Consider the following 26,689-nt stretch of genomic DNA (forward strand, 5'->3'; position numbering starts at 1 on the left):
GTTCCGACAAAGAGTAAGAAAATCTGGCAAGATTTAGTGGATGTTAGGAAAGTCAAAAAGGCAACATTGTATTTGATAAAAAACAATGAGTACTACAAGAATGTATGTGTTGCAAAAGAGGAAGTAAGTGAAGAAGAAGACACCGAATTGTGTGCTGGACAAATTGAGAAAGTAGAAGCCTCTAAAAATGAAGAAATATATGAACATTATAGTGTTCATCCTTTGCATTCCAAGGAAGTCATGGGGAATGCTATTGAGTTGTTTTAAATGAAACAAGCCAAAGGGAGTCCCATTAGTGTTTGGGAGGAAAGTTTGGAAGCTCGGTGTTTTCCACAGTTATTTCCCACAGGTCGAGGAGGACGATATGATGAGCGACCTGATCAAATTCCTGCTTCTGAATACCGGACTTTACGATTGTATGGAGAAGATCCTAGGTTTCGTCAATGCATTCCCTGTTTGTTTCATCTACTGTTTGAAAGTGATCTGTCTGGACTGTCTTATGCAGTGAACCACATCTTGAAAAGTGGTGTACAACTGCGAAATATCTTGGCAAGGGACTTTATGGATAAAGTCAATGTGCAAGACAGTATTTTGGATTCTCACCTGATTAATCTGATGGAATGTCAGCGTGGTACCAATGAGTATTGGTACCGTCGTCATGGTGACTTAAAATGTATGCTGAGGAACTTAGGAACTCCCGCATGGTTCCTCACTCTCAGCTGTGCTGAGTATGGCTGGGAAGACTTACTTGAATTTCTACGAGAGGCAAATGGAAACATTGAAAATATTGAATTCAAGACACCCGGAGAACTGTGCTCTTTGGATCCAGTGAATGTATGCAGGTACTTCAATCATAGATTTGAAGCTATGATGTCTTTCATCACGAACAAGAAAAATCCACCTCTTGGAGAGGTGTTGGATTTCTTCTGGAGAAAGGAGTGTCAAGCAAGAGGTGCTCCTCATATACATATGCTGCTATGGATCAAAGATGTACCTAAATTTGGAACAGATCCGGATGACTTAGTGATGAATTTCATAGAACAGTATTCTACATGTGCTGTTCCAAAGACAAAGGAAGACAAAAGTCTAAGAGAACAAGTTTTACGGTTTCAAAGCAAAGCAATCGTTGTGGAAAGTACTGTCGTCGTAAATTCAGAAACAAGAACAAGTACTATACAAAATGTCGTTTTGGATTTCCACGATCGGTGATATCTAAAGGAAGAGTGAACAATTTGATGTCTTCGCTGCGACATAATGTGACGAGGAAATCACCCAAAAATACATGCAATTTGAAAAGAAACGAAGAGTCGAAGAACATCAACGACTACAACCCAGTGATTTTGTCCATGTGGAATGCTAACATGGATATACAGTTTGTGGCTGACAACTGTATGGCTGTGGCTCGGTATGTGACGTCATACATCACAAAAAAAGAAAAGACAGAACTCAAGGATATGTGGGAGGACATTTACCATGAAAAGAGCCTCAGTAAGAAGTTGTACAGTTTCAGTCTGAAGATGTTGTCGCATCGAGAAATCGGAGCTTACGAAGGTTCTGATCGGTTATCTTCAGCAAGTCTCCATGCCAAATCTAGGAGTATCATTTGGGCAAGTCTTGGTCTTGCTGCAACGCGTAATCGAGTTCTGAAACCTGTACGGGAAATTGAGTATTTGGCGTAGAAGGAGCCAAGCAGTACAGATATTTTGAAGACCAACATGTTGGATACATATTATCCAAATAGAAGCAGTCACCTGGAGAATGTTTGTCTGTATGAGGTTCTACAAAATTACATTTTCAAGAGGAACATCAAAGAAGATATTGATAAAGGAGTGTATGCTGTAATTGGAAGTGAGGGATGTCTGGTCAAGCAAAGAAAATGTCTATTGGTAAATCATCGAAAATTGGATTGTGAATCTCCAGAAAGAAAAGAGTTTTTCTATTTAGCTCTTTTGCAACTTTTCAAGCCTTGGCGTGCAGAAGAGGAACTGCTTGGAGATTTCCTCTGTTATGAAGACTCTTTCAATGCAGCCAAGGAGTCCATAGAATGTCCTGTTTTTCCAAAATATCTAGAAATAATGAATGCAGAAATCGAGCAGGAAGCAACAATTGCAGCTGAGATTGCTAGAGACAGTTCTCAGGACAGTCAGAGTTCTGTTTCATTGAGTCAGGATCCACTAGGAGGACCAGTTATCGAAAATGAAGCTGCCACTGCCATGATTGAAGTGGAAAGAGCCATGGCACATGCTCAGGAGGATGCGGTTAACTTAGAAGATTTGGAAAGACAACTCAACGTTGAGCAGAGGAAAATATATGACAAAGTTACCAGCCAAATTGATCATGGATTAAGTCATGAGAAGAAAGAGTGCTCATGTACGTCGTTGAAGCCTGTCCGACTGTACGTGAGTGGAGAAGCAGGAACTGGAAAAAGTTTCCTCATTAAAGCAATTTCATGTTATCTGCAGAAAAGGACTGAGTCATCGCTGTCTTGTGTTGTCACCGCTCCAACTGGACTGGCAGCACATAACATTAAAGGTATTACTTTGCATCGGCAACTGATGCTGCCAGTGGAGCATGATAACAAATTACAATACCACAAGTTAGCGGGAGATGCTTGTTGTGAAGTATCTAGAGTCCTGAAGAAGATGAAACTTCTTATCATTGACGAAGTAAGCATGGTTTCCAATGTCATGCTTGCCTTTGTGCATTTGAGAATGCAGGAAGTTCTTAAAACAGAGTATGATGTGTTATTTGGTGGCAAACACATCATTGTTTTCGGTGATCTTCTGCAGCTGACACCAGTGAAAGGACAACCAGTGTTTAAACTGCTTACGCATGAAGATACCAGGAAGTGCCTAGGGAGCATTGGCAACGTTAACATATGGTTAAACTTCAATTATGCTGAGCTGCGTGAAAATATGCGTCAGGCGAAGGATGAAGATTACAAGAATATTCTACAAGATGTTAGAATCGGGAAAGTAACTGAGCGTGGGAAAGAAGCTTTACATGCACGATTACTGTCAAATTTGTATCCAGAAGAAGACGTTCTGCCAGAGAATATTTTTCATAAAATTACTGAGAAGAAATCTGGAATATGTTTGATGCCAACTCTTGAAGAATGTTCCATCTTCAACAACAAAATGTTGAATGTAGAAAACCAAGAGATTGTGAAACTGGAAGCTATTGACAGAATAGAGTATATGGGAGCAACAATTATTTTGTCTGAGAATTTGAAATCTAAATTGGATTCATTAGAGAAGACTATATCTAAAACTGCTGGTTTTGAAAAGACTCTGAATGTGTGCTTAAATTGCCGTATCATTTTGAGAAGGAATTTACATGTTGAAAGAGGTCTGGTAAATGGATCAATGGGTAATGTTGTTGATTTTGAGAAATGCAGAAATAGAGATGGAATTGATTTTTTAAAAATTAAATTTGATGGCATTGAGGAAGTACAGCTAATTGGTCGTTGCACAGCTAGGTTTTTGCTTGTAAAAGACTTATTTGTTCGCCGTAAGCAATTTCCTGTTTGCTTGGCATATGCGGTGACAATCCATAAATCACAAGGTTTAAGTGTAGACAGTGCTTTGCTGAATATTGGCAGTTCTTAGTTCAAAGAGGGTATGGCTTATGTAGCATTGTCACGAGTCAGAACTTTATCGGGTTTGTACTTGATTGAGTGTGATGTCACAAACATTTGTGCGGATCTAGATTTGTTTAAGGAATACAATAGGTTAAGAAGAGAGTATGCGCCACATTTGCCTCAATATCCTTTGTTTGAGAAACGTGTGGTAGGCCGGAAACGAAGAAATATCACTAATAGTAAGGAGGTTGTAGCAAAAAGACCAAAAGTCGATGAACCCAAAATTGTAAGCAGAAAGAAAATGAATTCTGTTGAAGATGTTGTTGGTTTTCAATTTGAAAATAGTTCTGGTGTCAACTGCTATGCTAATGTAGTAGTTAATGTTGTCTTTTCTCTAGAAACTTTAAAAGAACAGATTGTGATCAATTCGGATCAAAGTTTTTGCTGTTTGTTGAATTCTGTGTTAGAGAAATGTAGCACTGATAGAACAAGAGTAGAAAGTGTGTCTGAAATTCGAAATCTGTTAGACAAATGTTCAGGTCAAACACAATTCTCTCAAAATATTCAGCAAGATTGTCAGGAGTTTTTAATGTATATGCTTAATGTATTGCAAGATGAAGGTGTAGATGTAGATCATCTGTTTGGCTTTCTTATCAATGGCAGCATGACTGCGAGAATTGTACGTTATCAAGTACTACTAGTGTAGACTCAGAAAGATTTATATATTTAACTTTGCCAGACAGTAAATCAGTATCCTTTAATAAGCTAGTAAAAGCAGCCGATCAAAACATGGAGTGTAGCCAATGTAAGTCTGCAATGCTGTCCACATTATTTATACGAAGATATGGCCAGTATGTCATTTTAATGTTCCAACGATGTAGGCCTGTTGGAACAAAATTGACAACTTTAATTAAAAATGTTGTGGCTTCTCAGTTGTCAATATCAGGAAGGAATTTTCTAACTGCAGCAATTATATATCATGAGGGTCCTTCAACAACATCAGGACATTACACAACTTATTTGAAGTCTGGAAACGGCTGGTCATTCTGCAATGATTCTGTTTTAACTTTCAAAAAAAGATTGCCTTTTCACCTTAAAAATTCTTACCTGGTGTTCTTACAACCAAAATTTTAGGGAAGGAATCTCGGGATTTGTTCTGAGAAATTTTAAGAGGTTCTAATGGCTCCTACACTATATAGCCTTGTGGATAAGTGTAGCACAGAGCAAAAATTGTTTGTTTCAATAAGCTAATTCAAGCAGCAGATCAAAACAAGGAGTAGAGGTAATGTAAGTCTGCAATGCTGTCTACATTATTTATAGAAAGTTATGGGTGAAATGTCATTTTACAATTCCAACTATATAAACCGGATGTAAATAAGTTGTCAAGTCAAATTAAAAATGTTTTGGCTACACAGTCGTCGATTTCAGGAAGAACATTTGTAACTGCAGCTATTATATGATATGATGGTCCTTTGACAACATCTGGATATTACACAGCTTATTTGATATGTAAAAAAGGCTGGTCTTTCGGCAATGATTACCATTTGACTATGAAGCAATGTTGCCTTTTGACTTGTTTTCAGAAGTGAGAATTTAGGGTAGGTAACTGGACTATAATGATTTAGGTGTTGCTGTAATTTAGTGTGCTGTTTTAAATTACTTTGTATGTCACATTTTTGTTAAAACGATGGAGCTTATCTTTCAGAAAGTGGCGGGCAGAAAATAATAACAGCACAACAGAGTATAAGCTGTTCATAGGACATCCTTTGACGTCATGGAAAGTAAGTTGCTTTTAAGGAGTTCTGATTTCTGATTGGTTATATTATATGGGTTTTTTAAACACAATCATCTCGATTTTGGTTTTTTTTCCCCGCTGATTTATGATGAATACCTTCAACTCACTGTTTTTAGTGAAATTTGATATATTCTGAGAACAGCAAAAATAAATCATTTAATATGTATAATTAATTCTGTACTTTGAATTGTGATTTTTAATATGTACTCATCTTGTCTCATGCTCACTCATCTTTTACTATCTTCTATCAATTTTAAAATTTTTGTTCTTTCATTCACAGATTGAAAGTATAAAAATAACAAGTGACTAAGTTAACGACAATTATAGGGTAAGTGTTTAGTACTCATTCCGTTACATCTCTATCACATTTAACTTTTATTAGTTCCACTGCTTCATTTCTTTAACCCTCAGTTTCCTGCCTTTGCTACTTCACTCATTCCTTTTCTATTACTTACTTATTCTACGCGTTCCACTCCTTTTCTCAGTCCCTCTGTTCTCACAGTTCCTCATTCCTTTTCACTCAGTCTGTTTCTCTAACACAAACTGTCACTGTCTCTTCACTCTTTTACAAGTTGTTCTTTATGCTTTCTCTCCGTAGTTCATGCACAGTATCTTATTTTCATTTCTTTGCTGTTTCAATTATTCTTTTTCTATCACTTCTTCTTTTCTTCTTTCTGTTTTTTCTCTCTGTCATTCCACATGTTTTTATCTTATTCACTATGATACACCTTGTTTTAATCCTATTTACTAACACTCTCTTTTTTTTAACACCTTCCCTCAAGGTTGTTGTTTTAGTCCGGTTCTATCCCTACTTCTTATTCCGCATCCTTTACTCTGTTTCTTTTTAATTTGAAGATTCATTCACATTCTCCAAGTAACTCTTGTTTATTATTCTTCTACACTCTTTTTTCTTTCACTTCCTTTTCTATTTTCTTTTTCTCAATTTTTCCCTCTTTGTATAATTATCTATTATACAGTATCTCTGTGTTACTCCCTCTAGCTGTCTTTCTTTTAACATTATTCTCTCTGTCTCCTTCCCTTATATACACTATTTTTTTTTTCTTTTTTTTGGGGTTCGCTTCCGGTTCGCGTACCAGGGCGCGAACCAGGAAGCGAATCAAAAAAAAAGAGAATGCAAGAGTGCTAAACATTTTAGCAAATTTTTATAAATGGGAGGTAGTTCTGAAAATAACTTTTTTTTATTGTTTTTGTTGTTTTATATTTTTTGTATTATTTTTCTGAACATTTTTAAATTTTTTTGTATTTTTTGAACAATTAAAATTTTTTTTTGTTTTTTTCAGGGGGAAGAACGAAAAATAGGCATAAGAAACGGCTCAACAGGAGCAAAAAATAAATATTCACTTTTTGGGGCGTTTTGAGCACTTGTGATTTTCAAATGCTCTGTTCATTAAGTTTACGCTCATCTCGCCGTAACAAAGCAAACCCCCACAATAAATACACACCAGCTTGATGTGTGCAAAATTAGTTTGGATAGTGGGGACAGTCTCCCTCGCCTCTGGTCCCGAAAGACTTCCTGCGTTGAGGTGGTGGCCACAGGAGTTGGTGGGTTTTCATATAGGTTACGCACCTCCGCCACACTGTAATTTATTGGATGCCACCTTTGCATGTGGCGATGCATAGTATAGTTCCCAAAGCTATACTTTTTATCTGTGTCTCAGGACAGAACTTCTTTACATATCAGGCATGCAACATGACGGGCATTCACCTTTTTTTGGCCTTGAGGAAATGTAAAAAACTGCCAAATGAAATTGTCCTTGCGGTGTGATTTCCAGGGCTCTTCAGGCAAAAATACTATGTCATGTACATCCTGTTCTTCTTCTTCCTCCTCTTCTTCAGGGTTGGGAATGAACTGGGGAGGTGGTCCTTCCTTCCTAGGAGGTGGTGGTGGTGGTGGGGGTCCACCAGCTGCAGCTACAATTGAAGCCATCTTTCAATAATCAAAATAGGTCTTCCTCTCACAAAGTTGAAAGTCAGAGTGAGAAAAAAAGGAGGGGGCTTTCATCATTTGGGAAAAATAAATGTTCTAAACCAATGAAAAGTGTTATTTTTAGGTCACATGACCTAGCCTTACATCATTAGGAAACCAAAAGTGAAATCAACCAATAAAAAGTGTTATTTTCAAGTCACATGACCTGTTACGCTTACGTTACGAGTCCCGCTATGCACCCGAAGCGCTTCCGGGTAGCTGCGCTTCGCGCCTCGGTTCGCGTTCCAGAACGCTTCCGGGTGCGCTAACGCGGCGCATCCTAAGACGCATTACGCGGCAACGCGATACGTCGCGCTTACGCGACGTGTCACAATGTTGTTTTCTAACATGGCAGTTGCGCTAACGGAACGTTTACCAGTTCGCGGAACCAAATTGAGCTAACGGGAAGCTACCCGGTGTGCAAACCGGTAGCGAAACAAAAAATAATAATTAAAAAAATATATATACATAAAAAAATTATATTAAAAACATATAAAATATATTTTTCCATTAAAATAAGAAGACAATTTACAGCTTTTGATATTTGCTAATAAAAAAAACATTGAAATTCACTGAAAAAACCATAGGTTATAAACCATATATAGTTAGGAATTAGCATTTACAAAACCTTAAAAATTCACTGAAAAAACCATAAATTATAGACCATATATAGTTAGGGATTAGCATTTACAAAACCTTATTTTACTCACACAAAACCATTGAAATTCGCATATATAGTTAGTTGCACTAACTATATATCGCGCACCCGCAATCCACTGCTGATGATGTCACATATTACATCATTCATGACATGGTCAGTGACATCACTGATGGCACCACTGATGACAACTCAAATGACATCACTGACAACATCACTGATGACATCATTCATGTGATAATACGATGAACCTCTTCAGACTCTAATATAACCTTAGATACACTCAGTGTAAACAGACACTCACAGATTGTCACTCATCCATAGAGATACTCATACACCTAGTCAGTCATGCAAAGAATCAATCACACCTCCATTGCCTCAACTATACAGTAATACACACCTTACTTATTCAAACATATTCTAACACATATTTACTCTCTTATACAATCACTGATACAAGTTTTCAATGATCCATGCAGCCAGTCACACATTCACTAGCTCTTATACACAGTAATTTATATATGTCAACTCTCACATGTACTGTGTTTTACATATGTACTTACTTTGACATGTAGCACTGAGATATCCATTCACTCACCAATACACTCATGCACACAGTCAACCACCCATACAGCTGTTTCCACATGCAGTTTTGAACACATACATCTAGTGAATCAACTGTTCACACATCTATGCACAGAGTCACACACCTCCCAGCCACCCACACACACACACTCACTCTCCCATACAAATACTTGGGCAACCAATCAATAACCCATATAGTTACTCATATAGCTACTAATCAACACATGCAGCAGCTTACAGAACAACAGATATAATGATGCACAAATCAAGACAGTTTAGTCACTAACCCATTAACTCAGTGAGACACATTTAATCACTTTCTCATACAGTCAGTCATGCACCTACTAAATCCTTCATCCAAACACTTATACATCCACTCATTCTTCAATATTAAGACATATTGTAAGTTTACAGAAACATACAGTCACTGGATGATGTCGTCAGTGATGTCATCAGTGATGTCACTGACCATGTCATGAATGATGTAATATGTGTCAACATCAGCAGTGGATTGCGGGTGCGCGATATATAGTTAGTGCAACTAACTATATATGCGAATTTCAATGGTTTTGTGTGAGTAAAATAAGAATTTGTAAATGCTAATCCCTAACTATATATGGTCTATAATCTATGGTTTTTTCAGTGAATTTTTAAGGTTTTGTAAATGCTAATTCCTAACAATAAATGGTCAATAACCTATGTTTTTTTCAGTGAATATATATATATATATATATATATATATATATATATATATATATATATATATATATATATATATATTACCCACTGGCAGCAGGTAAGTTTCACACTTTATTCAGTAAAGACATGCAGCTTCTCTTCCCTCTTTGTTGTCCCGGGCCTGACGCGTTTCAAATCGGTATTGCTTTTCATCGGAGGCCGTGTCAGCAGGCTTCGGTACAAGCTTTCCACATTCACAGCCGTGCTTTTAAATTGTTCCTGGCTTCCGGTGTGCCACTGATATCAATTACAGCTGCATCCTGGGAATCGTAGTTCATTTTGCCCAATTATAACCCTCTAGTGGGTTATCCTGTTGACACGTAATCTGGCACATTAATCACTTCACCCTCCAGTGGGTTAGGAAAGGATTACGCATGGCTTAATTGATTCCCCTGCTGTTACCTTCCGAACATAAAGGTTTCACTCGGTGGGTATTTTATTATTTGAAGTGGTGTGTCATCTCAGCGGCATGGAGACGCTGCTCATATCTCTTTCACAAAAGTTCCCCAAAGGTGAGACCGCACTCAACAGCAGGTAAGTTTCACACTTTGGGGCCGATTATAATGGCGGACGGACCTGAGTCCGTCCGCCACCATAGAGTAGAAGGGAACCTCCGCATGTTCCCTCCTGTGCAATTAGGATGTGACCGCCACCCTGGTGGTCACATCCTCTATTTTTACCATTGCGGCGGGTGCGGCTTCAAGCTGCTTCCGCCGCAATGGTAAAAATGCATACATTGCATTTGTATGCAGAAAGCGGCAGGCACTGTGCGGTGCCTGCCGATTTCTGCAAACAAATGCAGGGGGGAACCATAGGTACCCCCCATGTGCACCCCCCACCCCCCTTCACCCATGGGGCCCGCAACGGGCCCCCGCAGTGAAATTACACATGCTTTTTCATGGCGGAAAACCCGCCGCAGAAAAGCATTTTTAACAGCCCATCCTAATATGGCTGACGGTGTCTGAGAGACACCGTCACCATATTAGAGCTTTTCCGCCGCGGTTGTAAGCCGGGAGTGATAAATGGCTTTTGTCATTTTACAGCTCGGCAAGGACAGCACTGTGTTAGTCCTATGCTTAAAGAGTTTGCTGTAGAAATGTCAAAAGACTTTGTCCTTTTCTATCTCGGCGTGGATGGCACTGTGCTAATCCTATGTTTAAAGACTTTGATAGAAAAACAGACAGTTGAGGTGAGCAGATCTAGAGTGTCTATATACATGTGTACATATGTATGTATGTATGTATGTATGTATGTATGTATGTATGTGTGTGTGAATATATATATATATATATATATATATATATATATATATATATATATATATATATATATATATTCACTGAAAAAAACATAGGTTTGACACCATTTATAGTTAGCTGGAAATTTTACTGACATAAAACCATTGAAATTCCCACGTTATAGTTAGTTGGACTCACTATAACTTGCGCACCTGCAATGCACTGCTGATGAAGTCACATATTACATCACTCATGACATGGTCAGTGACATCACTCATGACATCACTGATGACACCATCCTTGTGACAGAGTGACAGCCCTCCTTTCAGTGTAATGTAACCCTTGAAACACATATTCAAAAATAGAAACTAAAATTTTCAAAAACATAGAGGTACCCATACCAGTTACAACAACCAATGCCCCCGTGCATGTTTGAAGAGGGGGAACTAATTCCCCTTGCATACTAGGGGTCCTTGGTGGCCAACTAGCCCACCTGGAACCTCCAGTATGTGCCAGGGGGCTGCATTGCACAGAGGTGTAATGAGGCTATGTCCCTTTCTACACCTCTCTGCAATGCAGGCCACTGGCGCATTTGCAGAGGGGGGACTAATTCCCCTTGCATACTGGGGGTCCCTGGGTCATATCTGCCCAAACACCGATATTCCGAACAATTGAAAATGACTTTTCTTGAGAAACATTTGGATTTGGATTATCATATCCTATACTTTGGAATTTTTGAAAGACTGACTTTGAGGATGCTATAAATTACTCAAGTGTGCCCGAATTGTGTTTGTAAAATTGATTCCTAGTCACTTTGAATAAGAATGTACTTACGTCTCGTCTAACATTTGGAAGAAATATCTAGTTATATGACAACAGGGTACCGACATAACTTGAAGGAAATAAGAACGCCCTGAAGAAGTTCTGTTGTACAGAACAAAATGTTTCGGCTGGCTGTGGTACATAAACTTAAGGAACATAAAAGCATTTGAATATACACCAAGATTCAGTGCTTCAATAAGGAATCTAAGTGATATGATTTGATTGGACTTATTGTGCAACTGGTGCTGTGCCAAACTTTGGAATATTCTTCACTACTGTCTACTACTTACTCTCTCCTACTCCACTACTCTCAAATACTCACTCTCTAATACTCATTCTGTACTACTCTACTACTCTCTCTCTACTACTCACTCCCTACTACTCACTATCTACTACTCTCTACTACTCACTCTCTACTACTCTCTCTCTACTACTCACTCTTTACTACTCACTCTCTACTACTCTCTCTCTACTACTCACTCTCTACTACTCACTCTACTACTCACTACTACTCACTCTCTACTACTCTCTCTCTACTAGTCTCTACTACTCACTCTACTACTCACTCTCTACTACTCTCTACTATTCTCTCTCTCTGCTACTCACTCTCTACTACTCTCTACTACTCACTCTCTACTACTCACTCTCTAGTACTCACTCTCTACTACTCTCTACTACTCTCTACTACTCACTCTCTACTACTCACTCTCTACTACTCTCTACTACTCACCCTACTATTCACTCTACTACTCTATACTACTCACTCTCTGCTACTCTCTCTACTGCTCTCTACTACTCACCCTACTATTCACTCTACTACTCTCTACTACTCACTCTCTGCTACTCTCTCTACTGCTCTCTACTACACTCTACTACTCACTCTCTACTCTCTATTACTCACTCTCTACTCTCTACCTCTCTCTACTTCTCTCTCTACTAGTCTCTACCTCTCTACCGCTACCTCTCTACCTCTACCTCTCTACCTCTACACCTCTACCTCTCTCTACACGCACACATATACACATATATATATGCATATATAGGAGGAGTTAGTACTATTAAAGAAGGGGAGGTGAAGTTTTGTTTTGCGAAGGGCGTCTGACGAAGGCACTCCCATGCCGAAATGCATTATGCCCTACATCCTTAATTAAAAGAAGCTTTCTAAAGACCCCGCTGTGTCCTCTGATCCCTTCCTACCTGAAGTGGTTGTTTTGCTGCCATGCATTTATATATATGTATGTGTATGTACATATATATATATATATATATATATATATATATATATATATATATATATATATATATATATACATACATATATAAACATATATAGAATCTGTATATCTATATAAATACAAATATAAATGCATGCATACATATTTATATATGCATACAGATGCATGTTATTTACATGAAAGTTTAAAAAACACTAATAAAAGCAAAGCTAAAAAGCCACCTCATTACAAACAGAATGGCTTTAACTTAAACGAGGGTGAGATCTATTGCATTTTCAATGCTTGTTTACTTTGGTTCCATCAAGAAGGCATTCAGATATGTCACACATTTGCCATAAATTCTGAATGTTAGCACTCTAGTTGCTCATTAGATCACTGTAGTACAGCTACTGCTCACTAGGGAAGTCTGCTGCTGGTATTCAAAGTGCATGTTTCAGTCTGCATGTCAGAATTTTTTTAATGAAATAGAAGAGGATTTGAGAATTCACTCAAAATGATCCCTAATTTTTCTTTCTGAAGCACTAATCATACTTTCTATGGCAAAATGAACCCCCTCATTTTGTTCCTTTTTAAATTAAATGTTTTCAGACTTACCACTTCATTCCAATCAAGATGGCTTCTGGTGTGCCATACTTTTGTCATAAGTAAGACTGTTAGCACTCTAGTTGTTCTTTAGAACACTCTGGGACATTCTGTCTTTGGGCTATACTTGGGATACATCTGGGTGATATTTGGGCTACATTTAGGCTCTTTGTCTCTGGTGGCCATCTTGGGAGACTGTATGTCAGAATTGTTTAATGAAATTGAAGAGGATTTGAGAAGTCACTCAAAATGTGCCCTAATTTTTCTTTCTGCAGCACTAATCATACGTTCTATGGCAAAATATACCCCCTCATTTTGTTCCTTTTTAAATTAAATGTTTTAAGAGTTACCACTTTATTCCAATCAAGATGGCTTCAGGTGTGCCATACCTTTGTAATAAGTAGGACTGTTAGCGCTCTAGTTGTTCTTTAGAACACTCTGGGACATTCTGTCATTGGGCTATACTTGGGCTACATCTGGGTGATATTTGGGCTACATTTGGTCTCTTTTGTCTCTGGTGGCCATCTTGGGAGACTGCATGTCAGAATTTTTAAATTAAATAGAAGAGGATTTGAGAAGTCACTCAAAATGTGCCCTAATTTTTCTTTCTGCAGCACTAATAATACTTTCTATGGCATAATATAAGCCCTCATTTTGTTCCTTTTTAAATTAAATGTTTTAAGAGTTACCACTTTATTTTCATCACGATGGCTTCAGGTATGCTAAACCTTTGTAATAAGTAGGACTGTTAGCGCTCTAGTTGTTCTTTAGAACACTCTAGGAGGCTGCAGTAGAACACAAAGGAATCAACTGACAGTCTCTGTCCTTGTTGGATGTACATGTTTTACTGAGAATGTCAGACTTCATTCTCACATGACTGAGAAAGATAATGTGAATTTACAGAAAATATGCTTTCAGTTTAGCTTATAGATCCCCTTCCAAACCACTGTGGGAAAATCATGAGATATTAGTTTTCTTTCAAACATGATTCATGATATCACAGCAGAAGGCTTTTTCACATGGTAAAATCACATTTGAACACACCAAAATTCCTAAAATGAGCATGGTACCATCAACAAATGATTTATAATGTAACTAAAGTCCTAAAACCCTCTATTAACTACAATGCTTTTTAATGAGGTGCTATCATGTATATTGGTCCCAAGATGGCTGCCAACACTTTATGGATGAAGTGCTGACAGCCAATCAGATCAGATGTGTGGTTAGGCTCTGCCCATATATATATATATTTTTAACCTAAATTACTCAAAATCCACTGGAGCACGTATCTTGAGACATAGCAAAGGCACATCGGGCTACCAGTCCCTACAATGTTGCCAAGTTTTGTGGAAATCCATTCAGCTGTTCGGGCTAAAAGTGTGTCCAACCACCCTATGGAAATTAACATGGGGAAAACACATTTTGGGACCCCCCTTTTATCTCAGCCCCCGCTTGACGAATTCCCCCCAAACTTTCAGGGAAGGAGCGGAGCGCAGTGAGGCAAATTTAATAAAAATTACAGGCAGATTCCTCAACCGGCGCCAAAGTTATTTCCAATAGAATGTTGCGGATTTCCTATAGAAAACAATCCTATAGAAAACAATCCTAACTAGAACTACCTAATGCAAAAAAGAAGGAGAGAACTCTGGATAGTTCTCCAGTTTAGGTGCAAAGCAGCTCCTGTTAGAGCACTCTCAACACCAGCGACACTTTAGATCTGCTCACCTCAAATGTCTGTTTTTCTATCAAAGTTTTTAAGCATAGGATTAGCACAGTGCTATCCACGCCGAGATAGAAAATGACAAAGTCTTTTGCCATTTATACTGCAAAGTCTTTAAGCATAGGACTAGTGCAGTGCTGGCCTTGCCGAGCTGTAAAATCAACAAAGCCATTTATCACTCCAGGCACAATATTACAGCACAATATTATAGCTTTGAATTGGTAAAATACCAACTCAAGCCAACCTGAAATGTGTAAAAGCAACCCCTGACACAGTGTTTCACTCTAATTAGAGCTCTTCAGAGAGGTATAGCTTTGTCCAGACACAAGGGAGCACCCAGTATATATATATATATATATTACCTACCGGCGGTCGCCAGTAGGTAGTTATAGTTAGGACCTAGTTTCCATAGGAAATCCGCAACATTCTATTTGGAATAACGTTGGTGCTGGTTGATGAATCTTTGCAAAATTCTCTAAGAAGATGGGGCGCTCCACTCCGCTGCTATCCTGAAAGTTTCGGGGTGATTCGGTAAGTGGGGGCCATGAAAAAGGGGGGTTCCTAAACGTGTTTTCCCCAGGCAATTTTCTATAGGGACCTTCAGACACAGCTACAGCCCGCACTGCTGAACGGAATTACACCAAATTTGGCAAAAATTTAGAGTTTGGTTCGCAGATTACGCTTTTTGTTAAATGGTGTACATCCATTCAGTAGTTCCTGAGAAACTCAAGAGTAAAATCATAGATATATCTATAGACAAAGTACCGTACGTGCACCCTCCCGAGCACAAACTTTATGCTAATTGCCTGTCAACACTCCAAACCAGGAAGTGCGATCTTGTGCCTCGGTAGAACCGAGGCACAAGAAAGCAGTGAAAGAAACCACACAAAACACGCAAGGGGGCAGGGTAGAAACACCCTGATCCCCTAGGCCTGATTAGGGGGTCCCACAAGGACTCCCAAGGCCCCCAAAAAAAAAAAAAAATATATATTTTTTTTTTAATTGCGGGATACATGTACGGTACGCGTATCCCGCCAAAAAAAAAACCGAAGTCTTCTTTTTTTTAATTAGCCCCCGGGGGCAATATAGTTCATTATAATGGGGGTCCAGAGGGTTTTTTCAGTGAATTTTTAAGGTTTTTTAAATGCTAATTCCTAACTATAAGGTGGATGTAACCTATGGTTTTTTTTCAGTGAATTTTTAAAGTTTTTTAAATGCTAATAACTATATATATTTTCATAAATTCTAAATGACATACTAGGGCAATATTCATTGGTCACTTCCCTTCACATTCTTAGAGGAGATAAACTTTCATTGTGTTTTTTTACTCTACATTGTGACTTCCCGACTTAAGGTGTGGGTTTGCAAAAGTGGCATGAGTGTTCTGTTCTTACTCAGGGTAAATTCTAATGACACTGGCACAGCCATCCTTTTGTTGCAGCAACTGAACCTACACTGGGAGACCCAGTCTGAAGTCCTACTCTGCCTTTTGACCACTTTCGACTGTTTAGTTAAGTTCCATCTGTCTTCCGCACTTACCACCAGGATGCTAAATATTGTGTCAGGCAATTCATATACAATCTTTTATGTGAATACCACATTAATCCATATTAAAATGCCAAATGATGACTCTTTTAATAAAAAAGGAATAGAGTCAGCACTGTCCACATCTTAAAGGTGCCAAACTTTGAGTCTTACCTGTAACCGAGAATGAGCAGAACTTTAATGAAATCGGTGTCAGCTTACCTTTTTTGAAGACGCGCAATGCACTCAATGGGTGTAGGTGGTATTCCAGATGGTGGCAATTGGTGAGGCCAAGTAGAACTCATGGCTGGCTCGCAAAAAATGTTAGAGGGAAATCTGCTAAACAAAAACCAAGGTACAAATGGCAAAGTAATGTAGGTTTAATCAAAATCAGCTAGATCAGTCGACTCCGGGGAGGCTGAATCCTGATGTCAGAAGTACTGCACGGAGGCAGTACTATTTATGTGCCATAACCACAAACTGACAGCTTCAAAAGTTCAATAAGTTACTAAAGTAAGATAATCAGAAATCCCCCATGTGGGGTTTTGTTCTCAGAATTCAAGTGAAGCAAAAATCCGTTTACCTGACCGCACAGCGCATGATTAATTATTGCTAAATGCTAATTTTGCCAAGCTATCTGATCTCCATGTGTGGAATATTTTGTGAAGCTATCTGACCTTTAGGTGTGGACGTGTGGTTTCTGCAGAAGTATGCACATCTGTGTCAGTATGTTCTAACGCAGAATAAGTCACCAGGTGTCTTATCCTGTGTACATGTTCATGTAGGGTGTGAAAAAAACACAGCACTTAGAGCGGATACAAGTTCTTATGTGATTGGTGCATCTTGGCTCATTCCGCTAGCAGATGAAGATTGTGGTGACCTATTTTATGACCTATTTGTTACGATGCCTTATATGCACTAAGCACCAAATGTTGTGTCAAGTTTCCTGAAACTGAAGTGTGATGTGACCTGTCTATTTTTGCTAAACGCACTGCTTTTCACCACATATTTGTTTCCATATATGGTCTTGTCACTGATAGCATAAATCTAAAACTAGCTCTAACCTGAAATGTCCACAAGGGGTTCTGGGGGGCTCAGATATGTGTGGGTCTCTAGGCGATGCATCCCATTCTTCCCTCGAACAATAACATATGCTATAGTACAGTGGGAGAAAGTGTTTCTTCTACTAATACCCATGGTTTTGTCCTAACAATTCTAATCCTTTCCAGTGTGGGTTGTATCAGGGCTGCCATTTTATGTATCATTGACTTTGTGGGAGGCCAAGTCCCTCCTTCTGTCTGGCTCATGCAGACTCTCTTTTTCCTCAGCCAGAGAGAGGGTCAGATAGCATATTAAGATACATTTCAAAGGGATATTGGTAGATCATTTGTCTTATTTTTATCTTTATAGAAATGTACCGAAAGAAAGGAAACTATTTTCAAATAAAGCAAATCTAAATGGTTGGTTTTTCCTGCCCCTTATATTATGACACCTACGACTAGGCCATCATATAACATCTCAAAGGACCTAGCTCTTCCTTCTCTGTGGAGGAGTATGTCAGTTTGCTGCTCTCCAAATATAGTTCATTGAAAAGTCATAACCATTGCTCAGTGGGTTAACACACCTTTTGTGCTGTTCTGTGTACCACGGTCTGCAGGCTTGGATGTCAGTAGCAACAAGTGTATTTCTAAGATTCATAAATTGAAAGCTATACAATCAGGGAGCTTGTATTCTATGAGTCGTATTGTGATGTGTTTCAACACATCACACACCAAGACAAGGTTCTTCGAACAGGTGGTGTGAAGTTTTTGACAGACTGGCAAATTTCACAGCTAACGATGACCCCTAACATTATGATAACATGACTGAGTTGAGCAATCTTTTCACAGTGACAGCTTCTGCTCCACATAAGAACATGGATCACATTTTTCAAGTGTCTGCGTACAACAGTCTATAGTACTCTACCTTGCATAAAGAATAACAAATATTTTAAGAATTCTCAGTCACCTGTTAATGCAATAACTCAAACATTAGTACAATCATAACAAACAAACAATAACACCAACATTAGTACAATCATACATATTAAAATGGACAGGAATCAAAAATGCCAAAGATAAATATACAGGATAAATGTAGCTGGTGACCTATTTACGTCTTACTAATAACTTAGTTTCAATTAAAATTATTTCAGAACTATACGGAAAGCTATGGCCTTTCTTTGCATCTAGGAAAAAAATGCAACTTTTTTATCTCCTTTCGGCCAATTTCATTCTGCATACACCAGACTGATGAGTCTGCGTATCGTATACCTTCTTGCTTCATGAAGGCAAATATTCTCCTCCACAGTAGGCAGAGCTACAGGAAGTGCCTCAAGCCCTCTTTCATCAAACGTGGATCTATCACATGTTGCAGGCAATAGAAATGTGCAGAAATGCCTTTTATTATGCAAATCATTCACTTGCACTGAAGACTCTCCAGAGGCAAATATTGAACTTCTTCAGTCTCTCAGGGCTCAAGTCACAAAGGGCCCCCATCTCGGGATGGAGGCCTGCACTCATGGCGTGACACCGCAGTGAGAAACTGCAATGCAGAGGTCCGCCTCAAGTGAAGGCCACAACTGTAGGGCCTCTGCTACGAGTGCGGAGGCTCTTTGTGAATCAGGCCCTCAATGTCTGCCTTTTACATATTGTTCACCTGCTTTCTCTTATTGGCAGTTAGAAGAGCAACATTCATACCGCATGCTTGAAAGAAGCGGAGTCAACCCCAGATTCTTCAAAACGTCTTCCGTTAGACTTAATGATTTACGTCAGTGTGTTTACAGCACATTACATAATACTCCAACTATAGGGTGGTGGTGGAACCTTGACGTTTCACTATATTGCTTAACTGAATTGTGTGGACTTTGTCCACGATGGGGTTTCAAGAGACAGCTAGTTTGAGTAGAGAGAAGCGATTAAGGAGCAACAAGAGCTTCTTCTATGAAGCTGTTTCATGTGTTGCAATTTGCCTTGTGCACTGTTTTCCTCCCCAGATCTCTACACCATAAGTTATCAAGCTTTCTGACATTACTTGAACAATGCTGTCAATCTGGGATGAGAACAGTATTGCCATACCTTCTCATAGATTTTAGTTCAATACTGATTAATCCTTGGTGCATTTTACCTTCATGTATAGGATCCAGGTGAGGTTTTCTTACAAATGTTAATTCCTATGTAAGAGGAAATGTATACCACCTCAAGCAGATTATCCTTTGGTCCAAAATCCTCTAGTCTTCCTTTGCCATGATGCCAACAAAACAATATGTTGTATATTTTGTTCAATTGTTCCTACATTGTAAGCATTCACATTGAATCTCTTCAATCTAGAGTTGAGATTGAAGGGCCTTTGGTGTGTGGACATGGAGCATAACAATAACTCACAGAGAATGTGTGTGCTCATTAGAGTTTGGTGGAATGATTGAGCCATCATTAAGTGGAAAACTCAGCTCAGAATTGCCCCACCACAGTGGGGCAACAATAGCCTTTTCCTAGACAGTAGCCTGTTTCGCAGATGGCCCCAGCTTCAGAAACCCGTGACCTGATATTCCATCTCCAACTAGGAAACTATGTCACAGTGATGTTCACTCTTCAATATTTATGGTGGGGTGACCATTACTAGATTTCCCTGCCTGGGAACAAGGCCCTGATTATGATGGCGGTGGGACCGCCACCTTCAGCCCGTTGGTAGTCCCACCGCCATTGGACCGTGGAGGTCCGCCCACCACATTACAATGGTGGGTGGATGGTTGGCAGGAAGAGAGACCGACCGCCATGCATTCGCAGGGCTCAGGGAGCCCACCAGTGCAACGGAGGGACTTGAATCCCTACAACAGTGGTGATACCTGCTCAGGAACCGCCGTAGAGATTACAATGTCCCTTTCCACTGGCAGATTCATGGCGTTTAACCCACCATGAAAAGGCTGGTGTAAAGGGAGTCTGGGGACCCCAGGTGGGCCTCCCCTTATAATAACCCCTTCCCCCCTTCCTCTCAGGTTTGGGTTCTGGGGGGCCGGCACTATGTGGCCCATATTATGATGTATGCGTTGCATATGCCTTCCCATGGCGGAGACTCCGCCATAGAAAGGCATACAGTAAATGGCTTTGGAGGCCAATTGAGGGCCCCTTGAGGCTGGGGGGTGAGGGGCCGCAATTGGGGGGTACCCATGGTACTCCCCTTTATTGGCATGCACAAGGTGGCAGGCACCACGCGGTGCCTTTCACGTTGTGCATGCCAATGCACAACAAGAAACTTTTACATTGCGGCGGGTGTTGCTTACAGCACCACCCGCCGTAATGTAAAAGATGCAGGATGCACCCGCCAAGGTGGCGGTTGCATCCTAATTGGCCCAGCGGGACCGCCACACCTCTGGCAATTGGTCACGTTTTCTGTTACAGTGGCGGGTGGACAAAGTCCGGCTGCCATTGTAATAGGGCCCCAAGTGTGAAATCTCCCTATGTGTCTGGGCCCTTGATTGTTTGTTTTTTAAATACAAACTTCCACTTTGGAAGTTTAGTTTTGAAAAACAAACAGAAATTCATTGCAGCCAGGTTCACCATTTCCATCAGCCTACAGCAGAGCAACCACACCAGCAGCTTCACTGTAAGATTAGAGGTCCCTGCCTAGCTTGCCAAGGCTTTAAAATGAGCGAATGTCTCTCTAATAAGGAATGTGGCCAACAGTCTTGTAGTAATTAAATAAAGAGAGAGGATATGTTGTAATCTTCTATGTTTGCTGTGGATTATGGAGCACTGTGTCTTGTGCGTTCCACCTTCCTTGGTAGCTGTTAAGGTTCCACTCTCTGGCAGTTACTTGCTGACCAGCCAGAGGGAGAGCCACAAATATCCACCTGGAAGAACTTATCGAAATAAATACAACATTTAATACTTTTGAGACGTCCAATTGAAGTTTATTCAATTACTACAAGTATCTGCTAGTCCGGCAGTCAAGCAGGCAATTCTGCAAACTTAAAACAAGCTTCTCCGTTGCTGTCTCACACAGAGTTAGGATCTCTTACTTTGCAAAGTATAGGGAAGTAATGATTAATATTATCAAAACATTTTGCTCCAGAGCTTCATAAGGAGCAACTGTGAAAAGAATCTGACAAGCAATGCCACTATGTTTAATTGACTTTTTGGCTTGTCTAGTGTGTAGAAGAGTTTGTTTTTTTCTCAAAGGAATGACAAAGTCTCTTTTCAGATTGGGACTATCAAATATCTCTACTTCCAGACCCTAGGAGGGGGCAATCTACCAGGAGTATCCACCCCACACTCCATCACACTGTTGATATCAATTGTGCTTTTTGACACTATTTTCAATTCACCCTTTAAAAAATTGTATCCATGGTTCCCCTTACTGTTTGTCGTTTTGGTGTCAGTTTCCTTAATATATTTTTCTCTTTTTATTTTTAAATTGGAGTGGGAATTGTATTGTACAGTGTTTTCATTGTTGTTAAGTTAAGCCTGTCTGCTATGAGCCATAGCTACTAGAGATTGAGCTTGAGTTAATATTACTGAAGCCTTTGCTGGACCTACCAAGATAGTGACTTTGATGTATGCTGCAGATCCACCCCACTAGTTGGTGTATTCAACTCAAGTTACTTCAGAAGGGCTTTGACAAAACAGATTTCCCAGTTTTATTCAGTTATCTTGCATTCTGAAGCCCTTTGTTCTTTTCAGTGGCTTGACTCATTTTTTGGTACTCTGATCCTTTTTTTTTTTTTTTGTAAAATTTTTATTTGTATTTTGCAAAGTTGAAAGTAGAAAAAGAGAGGAATAGAAAAAAAGACAAGAAAAAGGAGAAGGAGAAAAAGGGAACAGGCGACATTCTGCCACATAACCCCACACAGGGGGTGTCAAAGAACATTATTGCAAAAAAGATAAAAGGAAACCCAAAAAGTACATCAAGAGGGACGGCAGCCAGCAGAGTCAATAGGAGTGCTAATGATATGGACCTTCAGACCACATTGTCCGATGTGCGCACCCATGTCCCAGCGGCTAGTGCAAAGTTCTCAGAAGAAGAAGGATGTTCCAATCTCGATCATAATCATAGTGTCCGCTTGCAAAGGCGCATCAGGTTGCAACTAAGAGAAAAACAACTACCCCAACCAACACCCCACCTCCCCCCTTTCCCCCCACCCAGTGGTGGCGACCATCACACATGCAGAACATCATCATACACACCGGTGATTAAATTTGAAAGAGGTGAAGCGCACGTAGCGCTGAGGGGCAAACTGCCGAAGGCAAACCACGTGACAAAAATCTCACCAAGGGGCCCCAATTGAACATGAAGTTTTTAAAATTCCCCAGGAAGATTTCTGAGAGTCGCTCCATACTCAGTAGTCGCCATAGCCGTGCGTGCCATAGGGAAATGGCAGGAGCAGTCGGACTTTTCCAAGCGGCAGCCAAAGTCAGCTTGGCCGCCCCCAGGCACAGCCACATAATGTGCTTATCAGCTCTAGTCTGGTGTTCAAGCTGCGGGTCCCTGAGGCCCAACAAGACAAAGTCCATTGAATCCGGGAGTGGGTAACCCAGCACATCTTTGATTTGGGAGAGGATCTCGGACCAAAATGGCCGGATGGTGGGGCTGTCCCACCAGATGTGGCTGAAGTCACCCAACATCCCGCAGCCCCGCCAACACCTATCTGAGGTAGTCGGGAATATTCGGTGCAATTTGGATGGATACAAATACCAATCGAATATAAGCTTCATATGAGCCTCTCTGAGATCAGTAGAATGGTTATGTGCCATCACATCCCGCCATAAGCCCCTCCATTCGCTGTCGGAAATGTCCCTCCCAAGAGTACTCTCCCAGTGATCTATATATCGAGGCCGAGGCGACATCGCGGTGTCTAATAGCATCCCATTCAAAAAAGAAATCGCCCCCTTCATGGTGGATGTGCGAAGAATAAAGGTCTCAAATTTCGTCAAAGGTCTAGTAGCTGCATCCACCACTCCAGGGGACGTCGCCCAATGCAGAAGCTGAAGGTGGCGAAAGCGCTCTGTAGGCAGAACACCGTAGTCCCTCATACAATTATGGAAAGTAAGGGGCCTGGCACCATGAAACAGGTGGGTGAGGGCCCTACAGCCACCCTCCCTCCAGACACCAAAGGGACTCTCCGTCAACGCCGGAGGGAAGGCCGGGTTGAAATCGATAGGGGTGAACAGGGATGGGAATGTGGTCCACCGATCATCGCCACTGACTGTGTCCCAGACCTTTAACACCGTGCTGGTAGGGGTGCTAATGTACGCGTTCCTGGGCCGGTCCATCTTAGGTTTCCAAGCTAGATCCCAGATGGAACGTCCCGCAACGCTTCGGTCCATATGGAGCCAGTGTTTCTCCGAAAGCTGTTGGGACCATTCCACCAAAACTCTCAATTGGGCAGCCTTATAATACAAGTGCATGTCCGGGAACCCCACCCCCCCCCTCCAGTCGCGGACGTCGGAGAACCGCATACGAAAGTCGCGCCCGACCACCCTGCCAGACGTATTTCAACATCAAGGTCTTAAGCCGACGGAAGTAATCCATTCCTATCGGGATGGGTAGGACTTGGAAGAGGTACAGGAATTTAGGCAGGAGGACCATTTTGAGCGCATGGATCCTACCCAACCACGAGATATATTTTGGTTTCCACCGCTCTAATTCCGCACGTATCGACGCCAGCATCGGAGGGAAGTTGGCTTGAAACAATGCGCCTATGGTAGAGGTCAGCCGTACGCCCAGATATAACAGGGAGGAAGCTGACCACGAGAGTGGCGTAAGCGACCGGATCCGGTGCACCTCACCAGGCGGTAGGGTTAAGTTCAAGATGTATGACTTATCAAAGTTGACTTTGAACCCTGCCACCGTTTCAAACTCAGAGAGCACTGCATAGATATGGGGTAATGACAACGCCGGATCTCGAATTGACAATAATACGTCATCAGCGAAGAGTGAAATCTTATGTTGCTCACCCGTAAAGGGGAGGCCCAAGATCCGCTCATTCTCCCGGATCGCTAATGCCAGCGGTTCTATGCTAAGCGCAAAGAGAAGTGGCGAGAGCGGACAGCCCTGGCGTGTTCCTCGGGAGTGGTGGAAACTCCCGGACCTGTGACCATTAACCAGCACCCAAGAGGTGGGACCGTTGTAATTGGCCTCAAGCATTCTTATGAATCGGGGTGAGAACCCGAAGGCCTCCAACGTGCGGTGTGTAAACCCCCAATCAACAAAATCAAAGGCTTTTTCTGCGTCAAGCCCTACTAACACCGCTGGTATGTGAAACCGCTCAGCCTTCTCAATCAAATGGATTACGCGCCGCAAGTTGTCGTGGGTCTGTCGACCTTTTATAAATCCAGACTGATCTGGGTGGATCAGAGCCGGCATCAAGTCCTGCAGTCTGCCAGCAAGAATAGACGAGTACAATTTAGCGTCCAGGTTAAGGAGCGCTATCGGACGATAAGATGCACAGTTGGTAAGATCCTTCCCTGGTTTGGGGATAATAGTGATCAGGGCCTCGGCCATGGTGTCCGAGGTTCTACCCTTAGAAGCCATTGCGTTGAAAATGGAAACTAGGTAGTCGCAGATGTCGGACGCGAATGTTTTGTAAAACAGGGCCGTGTAAACGTCAGGACCGGGGGCCTTATGTAGTTTCAAAGCCTTAATGGCGTCCAGTACCTCCTCCCTAGAGATGGGGGAAGACAGCAACTCGTTCCATTTCCTGGAGACCTGTGGGAGAGGAAGACCACCCAAAAACGCAGACTGGGCCTCTGGATCTAGGGCGTCACTCGAGTAGAGATCCGCGTAGAAGCGACCAAAGATGGCCGCCTTGTCCACATCCTTATGCCGAACAGAACCTGTATGGTCCCGTATACCCCCGATGTAATCCCTCTCGCGCTTATCTTGAAGCTGCCGGGCAAGGTGGCGCCCAACCTTATTCCCCTGGGAGTAGGAGACACGTCTAAGACGTAGGAAGGTAAATTCAGCCCGGTTGTTTTATTGGGCTTTCAATTTCCTTCGTACCGCCGTAAGCGGGTGGAAGGTCACCCTAGAGGGGTTCGACTTGTGCGCCTGCTCCAGGGTCGCAAGCTCCGATTCCAGAGCTTCCCTCTCCGTCCGCCGAAGTTTGTTAAGATTCGCGTTAAGGGCGAGGCAGGTGCCCCGTAGTGAGGCCTTGCACGCATCCCATGTGGTATACACTGACGTGTCAGAAGGCGGGTTAAGAGTAAAAAAGTCTCCTATAGCCTTTCGCAGCTCCTTACAGGACACCTCATCCCGCACCAGTGCAGCCAGAAAGTACCACTTCCGCCAGCCGTCCCCCCCACAGACCAATGCAACCCAAGCACCACTAAACTATGGTCCGACAATGAGAGCGGGAAGATATCAGCCATTCGAATATCCCCCCTGAGGGCCTGGCTAACAAAAATGTGATCTATGCGGGAGTACGAGCGATGGACGTGAGAAAAGAAAGTATAATCCTTGGCCTGAGCGTGTACCCACCCCCCTCCAGCAAACCAAGAAACAAAAAGACAGAGCACAAGCCCCTAAACCTGAACCAAGCATTCAGCAGTTCCAATGGGCCACGGTTCACAAGGTCCACATCAGACAGGAATCGGGGTGGGGGCACCAGTTCGGGGGCCCCCAGGGCCACGGCCCGGGGTGTCTTCTCCAAAAGTACCATAGTACCCCGGGACCTTAGGAACAGAGACCCTCCGGCGCCCAACCATCAAGGAAGTCGGGGATCATGCTGCTCCAGAGCTCTGCTGAGTATCTGCAAGCGTGGCCGAGGCCACCCACGCTACCGCAGCCCCTCTCTCCTGCAAGCTAGCAGTGCGGTCCAGACGCCCCCGCTCCGGGGAAGAACCAAATCGATGCCACAAGGAAGATCAACGCCGTCGCCTCGATGGGGAGGGATGAGTCGCCTGAGAGGAAGGAACGTCCTCCATCCCCAGAAGATCCTTCGCGGCCTGTAGGGAGCGGATTTGCGCCAGTCTGTTCTGCCATCGGAATATTATACGGAAGGGGTGCCCCCAGGAATACGAGATGTTACGCTCCCGCAAGAAAGTCAAGTCAAGTCAATAAATTTGTATAGCGCGCTACATACCCAGAGGGTCTCAAGGCGCTTGAAGAAGGGTGGGGAATTACTTGTCAAATATCCACGTTTTAAGTTGCTTTCTGAATGCTAGGTGGTTCTGAGTAAGGCGAAGGTGAG

At 41.6% G+C, this 26,689-nt stretch overlaps 1 pseudogene; it reads right to left on the bottom strand.

The window, feature by feature from the left end:
* Positions 1-26,689, bottom strand: part of LOC147688932 (uncharacterized) — a 55,056-nt pseudogene that overhangs the window by 22,914 nt on the left and 5,453 nt on the right.

Source organism: Lissotriton vulgaris, chromosome 10, assembly GCF_964263255.1.
Source record: "Lissotriton vulgaris chromosome 10, aLisVul1.2, whole genome shotgun sequence".
In the NCBI taxonomy this organism is placed as follows: Eukaryota; Metazoa; Chordata; class Amphibia; order Caudata; family Salamandridae; genus Lissotriton; species Lissotriton vulgaris.